Genomic DNA, 7,500 nt, shown 5'->3' with positions numbered 1-7,500 from the left:
TGTATGATGATTCAGATTTCGAGAATTCATTCTTCTATCTAATGAGAGATCTGAGACAGAGCTCCAGGTAATTTTTTACAGCAAAGAGTATTATTATACCCCCTGCAAACGAAGTTTGGGGGGTATACTGGAATCACTTTGTCCGTCCGTCTGTCCGTCCGTCTGTCCGTCCATCCGTCCGTCTGTAGACGCAATGGTTTCTGGGCTGTAAAGCATTATCCTTTCCACCTACTGTCACCATATCATATATATGGACTACCCATGGGATGAAGATGTTCCCTATCGATTTTGGGGTCAAAAAGGTCAAAGGTCAAGCTCACTGGACATTGAAGTAGCAATATGGTTTTCCAGGCTCTAAAGCGTTATACTTTCCACCTACAGTCACCATATCACACATATGGACTACCCATGGGATGAAGATGTTCCCTATCGATTTTGGGGTCAAAAGGTCAAAGGTCACGCGCACTGGACATCGAAGTAGCAATATGGTTTCCATTTAAATTCTTTAACGGCTTTTTTCATCACATGGAGATGCTATGTTCTTAGATACCTTTTGGATCATAATACTGAAGTTTATTCTGAAGTTTGCGAAAATAAGAATACCCACATACTACAGTGACCATTTTTTTTATATCAGGCCAAGATAAATAAATAGTCTGTTTCCTATTCCAAGCTGGAAAAAAATAGGGTAGGTAGGTAGGAAAAACATTTTATTTTATTTCAACATTTTATCGTTTAAAATTCAACTTTGAGAAGTACAGTTTTTGAAGATCCCGAGATGTTTCACTGCCACTAACAACCCTGTGTATTATGTAGGGTCACCATCCGGTTCACATATAAACTCTAAATAATATTATATTTCAAATCCGGCTAAATCACCAACAGAACTACTGCCCTGAACTTCATACGGCTCTGTGTTTTTTGGAATGTTGTTTACTGGCCAGCATAATATTGTAGTTTTGCAGTGTTTTGGCCATTCAGATGGACAGTCCTTCATGATGCATCTCAAAAATTCTAAACAATGATTCATTGTTTTTTACCGTAGTCATAAAGTTTTCTCCCTCTTGATGTTTACATTTTCCTATTGTAATTGCCTGTCACAGGGCTCACACTGGACCACAATTTTGAGTCGCAACCTGGCGTGCGTGCATCGACTCCTACACGTTTACTGTTAGATCTATATTTCATGTGTATTATTCAAGAGGCATATACAACATATCATATATATGTCTCTTATTATTCTTACACGATGTATACAACATAGCTTTGATTAACTTTTATCATAAATCACTATTATTATAATATAGTGAAAATTGTATTTCAGCAGATTGCCTTTCAGTCAGTCTAGATGGCATTTCAGCACAATCATGGTTTTATTTTCAAATACTGTTTTTGGCTAAGTTGACTTAATTCTATTTCACACCAGAAAAATTTAGGAGTATTTCATAGCCTATAACTGGCTATATTAAATAAAGACAAGAAATGAGTTTCTATATGTTTATTAATTATGTTATTAGTGTAAATGACATATAATACTCAGAAAAAGTCACTGATGACAAAGTTACTGAAGATTAATTTCTGTAAACATGACACATCATCATAGTTTAACACATCACATTTCTCAAAGAATTCTCTTAAGTATCCTGTTTTCATCTTCAAATCCAGAATGACAAGGTGGTCCTTTAGTGAATCTCATGTGGAGAAGGGGCTTCAGGAAGTCTGAAATAAATTTTAAATGGATTAAGATGATGTGAAGTCAAAAGATGATAGCATAGCAATTCCTTATGGCCATTTTCCAAAGACCTCAAGAATGATGCAATTTCCCAACATTCCTCCATTTAATAGTAACTGACCTAGTCCAAAATAGGTAGCTCCCCAGTAATGACATGACTCGGGGTATCTCCCCAGTATATTACAATATGTAGGCAACTCGCACGTGCACAGTTAATTTTATTCACACCTACCTGCACATAGAGGATCAACCCTTTGTCTTGTGTAAACTGCTAAATAAACAAGACGCCCCTAAGTCTTATTGTTTCCATGCGACAGGGTATCCACATTCATTCAGCACAGGTAAAACAGCCCCGAGGCTGTTTGGATGCCAACAGCTGACATTCAAGATGGCGCCAAGATATCTAAAATACGAAATGTCCGTGTCGCATTTCCGGAATTTCTATCGCATTTCCCCCCTGAAAAATCGCAAAATGCGATGGGCAGTGAGAGCCCTGTTGCCAGCAATGTGTTTGGCAAGCACGCTGCCATTTGCGTATAGGATATATATGTGTTTTCTCAAACAAGCAAGTGATCAAAATTAGAATTTCTAATAGTGAAACTGGAATTGTTTACTTCCGGAATATATATCGACGGATAAATTTTTAAGGGTCGGCTCAAATATTTTAGGGTCGGTCGGGGAACCGGAAACACACAATTTATTTATCTTGGCCTCAGCAACCATCCCATGGAAGCAGTTGATGTAAATTATACTTACTTTGGTATGTAATCCTTCACTAGAATTAACTTCAACAACTTCGTATTTGTCAGGTGGATACATTGAGTCTCCTATATTTTATTAACCTGTTCACTTGCCATCCAGTGGGGTGTGTTACATATCCTTCAAAAAAGGTCCCCCTTCAAAGCAAAGATCATAATAAAATGCACATTTAATTTCATCTCCTATTCATTTCTCCCTACAAACGAAAATACCCAAGGTTTGTCATGCCATTTGTTTTTTACACTCAGAAAAGAGATAGTTTATACCTATTACCAACACCCTTTGGGAGATTGGGGTAAGCATTGTTCACAGTACCTCTTGTTTTTTTCTGCAGTTGAAGATTGCATCAGTGATATTGATATAGTTGAAAATGAGGACCTCAAATCACTTATTCTGAAAGGTCCTTAATACAGAGAACCTCGGTCTTTCAATTGTTCAAGTGACTTCAGTGACCTTGACCTTTGAACTTAAAACTGGTATTACTTAAGAACCAGGTCTGATAGAGACATGGGGTCTTCAGAAATGATGAAAGGATGATGAGGTCTACAAATTGGTATCAAGGTCAAGTGACTAGTGATCTTGACCTCTGACCTAGAACATTCAAACTTGTATAATTTTAGAACTGGAATTGATAGAGACATGGGACCTTCAGAAATAACAAGATGATAAGATCTACAAACCAATATCAAGGTCAAGTGACTTTAATCACCCTGACCTCTAACCTTAGAACATGAACTTGGTATTAGTTAAGAATCAGGTATGATAGAGATATGGGATCTTCAGAAATGATGAAAGGATGATGAGATCTACAAATTAATATCAAGGTCAGGTGACTCCAGTGACCTTGACCTCCGACCTTAGATTATAAACTTGGAATTACTTAAGAACTAGGTATGATAAGGAGATGAAATCTTCAGAAGTAATAAATAGCTGATGGGATCTACATATTGGTATCAAGGTCAAGTGACTCCATTGACTTTAACCTCTGACCCTAAACATAAGTCTGGTATAACTTTAGAACTGGGAATGATAGAGACATTGTGTGGTATCTTCAGAAATGAAGGGTTTAGTGACCTTAAAAATTTGTATAACTATAGAAACCAGGACTGATAGAGACATGGGATCAGAGGATGTGGAGACCTACAAACTAGGATTGAAGTCAAGTGAGAACAGTTTTACTGAAGGAAAAAGGGGATTTTTAAAAAAAAAAAAATCAAAATCAAAGCCTTCGTGATTTAGATCTTTTAAATGAAGATTTTATGAGCAGAACTGAAGGACAGTTTAAAAATGTATTCTCCCCGACCTCCTGTGAACTCAGCTTATTTAAATACTAGATTTCGTAAGATCTTCCTTCTTACTTGAGACTGACTTATGATCAGCATTTTTTCCACACACACACACACACACACATTATCTTCTTTTTTCCTCCCTCTCTCTCTCTCTCTCTCTCTCTCTCTCTCTCTCTCTCTCTCTCTCTGGGTTTTTTTTGTTTGTCTTTTTTTAAATTTTTTTTATATATTTATTAATTTCTTGCATAACAAACACATTTTTTTAAAGAACTTTTTTAACAGATCCAATATAACATCATGAGTATAGTTTTAATGGCAATGTGAATCACAATTTCTGTGTTTGAATTGAAGCTCTGTCTGAGCAAGAACAAGAAAAAAATCCCTAAAACTTTAGAACTGGTTGGGTAAGAACAACGAAGTTCTGGCCAATGTCCATCCACAAACTAGCCCTTCTCTCTCACTTTTAGGACCTGAATAAAGAATGAAATCACACACATGTAATGGTTTAATTGTTACCTATACTTAATTTGGGAGTGGTGGGTGGGAAAGACATACCTTACTTCAGTTCTGCTCATAAAATCTTAATTTCATTGTGTGCGCTTTGCGCACTTATAAAATTTCTAATTTTATTTCGCAGAACTGAAGTAAGGTTTAATAATGTATGTTTAAAGCCACAATTGTGTGGTTTTCTTTTCTTTTTCCATCTATTATGATGAGGATATACAATACATGTACATAATCACATCAGAACTATTTTGCATTCTAGCTACCAATTCATTTCAGTTTCAATACAGCCTGTGCAAATTCTTGATTCACATTTTCCTGAATAGGTTTATTATAGAATCTTTGAAATGTGTTTGCAGATTTTGTTCAATTGCTATTGGTATTCCATTTTGCTCTAGATAAGCAGTTTTTACCAAGTTTGCATACGTACCATGCATATTTTCCCGAATTTCCTCTGAATCTGGCGTCTCTGCCATTTCTGGAGCCGGAGGGTGGTAAACCCTTTCCTCTTGCAGAGCTCGACCTGTATGACCCCTGTGATGCTGAGCTCGACCTCCATGATCCCGAGGGTGCCCCACGAAAGGGCCGTTTTGCTGGTGGTCCTGTGTCTGACATGTCCCCCGACATCTCTCGTGCTCGCTTTTTGCTCTTTTCCGGTCTAAAGTCTTGTAGAAATTTGGACCAAACAACCGGTTTAGCCCATCAAAGTCAGTTTTGTGTTCTCTGATCTTCTTTTTTGCAGTTTTTACACTTTTCATCAGTTTTGCTAGGAAATTTCATATAAACAGCGTTGTCCGATTACAGTCCCTGAAACGTTCTTCTTTCCTACTTGAACGGAGAACGCACGGTGAGCGAACAGTGAACGAACGCAGAGCGAACGGTGAACGCAATTTGGTGAATGGTGCGCGAGCGCAAATTGAACGGTGAACGAACGCTGAGCACATACTGAACGCAAAATGATCTATTTACTTGGAATGTTTCGGATTTTCCCCTGGGATTTTACATATTTCATAATCAAGTGATGAAATACATGTACATGTATATTTCATCAATTAATAAAAAATGAAATAAACCGGAATCGTGATACAGCATATTTTACAGTTCTGGATATATTCAATGTAATATATTTTTGTACAAGTACCGAGTATACATGTATATATTTCATGAATTTGGCAAGAGTAGTAAATATCAGTTTATTGACAATGTCTTTCATAAAGGCGTAAAAATAGCCATATCAGTTTGACATTCTGACATGTACATACGGTACAATATACATTATGTATCATCGTTTGTTTTTATACGCCCGCCGAAGACGGGATGTATTATGGTATGGCTCTGTCCGTCTGTCTGTCCGGACCTTGTGGGCAGGATACAGACTGAACCATAAGCCCTAGGGCTTTACAACTTGGTACATTTGATCACCATGATGAGAGGAAGATGCCTATTGTTTTTCAAGGTGAGAAGTCAAAGGTCAAGGTCGTAGTATCACTTATTAGGAAAACCTTGTGGGCAGGATACAAACCGAACCGTAAGCTCTAGGATATTATACCTTGGTATATTTGATCACCATGATGAGAGGAAGATGCCTATTGTTTTTTCAAGGTCAAAGGTCAAGGTCGTATCACTTTTTAGGAAAACCTTGTGGGCAGGATACAAACCGAACCTTAAGTTCCAGGATATTATAACTTGGTATATTTGATCATCATGATGAGAGGAAGGTGCCTATTGTTTTTCAAGGTGAGAGGTCAAAGGTCACGGTCATAATATCACTTATTAGGAAAACCTTGTGGGCAGGATACAAACCGAACCGTAAGCTCCAGGATATTATAACTTGGTATATTTGATCATCATGATGAGAGGAAGGTGCCTATTGTTTTTCAAGGTGAGAGGTCAAAGGTCACGGTTATAGTATCACTTATTAGGAAAACCTTGTGGGCAGGATACGAACCGAACCGTAAGCTCCAGGATATTATAACTTGGTACAGTGAAACTTCTCTAAACCGGCCGGCTCTCGGACTGGAAAAAACGCCCGGTTTAGAGGGATGGCCGGTATACCGAGAATTTAGCAATTATAGACGTTTTATCTCAATATTCACAAAGTAGGTACTGTTCACTTTCATCTGGTGATCTATGATCAATTATCGGTGGAGATTAAATTAGTCCGCTTGTACCCAAAGGTAATTATGAATTACAAGAAATATTCTCGCTGAAATCATCTAATTTTCAACTGAAAATCTATAACAGGATACATAACGAAAACACAGAGGCCTATTATTGGAATTCCTCTTACCTATAAAAACTCTGTTTACATTCATCGCTTATGTCATTAACAATTTTGTTTTGACGTTTTTAAAAAGTACAGTAGTAAAAATTAAATTGTAATTTGAATATTTCTTTGGAATTTTAAGTCTATGGAAACCAAGAAAATTAATCTATCTTTTAATAATTATCATTAACAGTCATGGGTTTGTTCTTTATTAACTACCGCTTATATCCATACGGTAATGTAATGTAACAATATGGCGTCTGATACTGTATTCATTTGATATGTTCCCAACTGTTTTTTACATTTTGTACAGAATTTGGAAGGGTCTCTTGGATTAGCTAAGTGTCAATTAACACCCTTGACAGCACAGGTAAACATTAGAAAATAAAGAGGCCGCTAGTGTTACACCTAGACGATCTTGATCTTCCTCTGGCCAAACTTTTCTTGTCTTCAAAAAGTGGCCGGTATGTTAAGGGTAAATTACACATGCTTGTTAACAAATGTACTTTAAAAAGTGGCCGATGTCCGGTTTTCAGGGGTGGCCGGTTTTGTAAGACTTTCTTTGTAAGGAAATGTTAAGATTTCTGCCGGGACTTCGAAAATCGGCCGATATTCAAGGAGAACCGGTTTTCTGAGGGGCCGGTTTGGAGAAGTTTCACTGTATATTTGATCACCATGATGAGAGGAAAATGCCTATTGTTTTTCAAGGTCAAAGGTCAAGGTCGTAGTATCACTTTTTAGGAAAACCTTGTGGGCAGGATACAAACCGAACTGTAAGCTCCAGGATATTATAACTTGGTATATTTGATCATCATGATGAGAGGAAGGTGCCTATTGTTTTTCAAGGTCAAAGGTCAAGGTCGTAGTATCACTTTTTAGGAAAACCTTGTGGGCAGGATACAAACCGAACCGTAAGCTCCAGGATATTATAACTTGGTATATTTGATTAT

The 7,500-nt window shown here is 37.2% G+C and overlaps 1 protein-coding gene and 1 long non-coding RNA gene across 2 annotated transcripts in view; one reads left to right on the top strand and one right to left on the bottom strand.

The window, feature by feature from the left end:
• LOC130046775 (uncharacterized) overlaps positions 1-7,500 on the bottom strand; it is a 215,051-nt gene that overhangs the window by 63,808 nt on the left and 143,743 nt on the right. The window lies entirely within an intron of this gene.
• Positions 1-7,500, top strand: part of LOC130046770 (activin receptor type-2B-like) — a 183,071-nt gene that overhangs the window by 95,963 nt on the left and 79,608 nt on the right. The gene's annotated exons all lie outside the window — the stretch shown is intronic.

The sequence above is a fragment of the Ostrea edulis genome, chromosome 6, assembly GCF_947568905.1.
Source record: "Ostrea edulis chromosome 6, xbOstEdul1.1, whole genome shotgun sequence".
Taxonomy (NCBI): Eukaryota; Metazoa; Mollusca; class Bivalvia; order Ostreida; family Ostreidae; genus Ostrea; species Ostrea edulis.
This window is presented reverse-complemented; position numbering and strand designations above follow the sequence as displayed.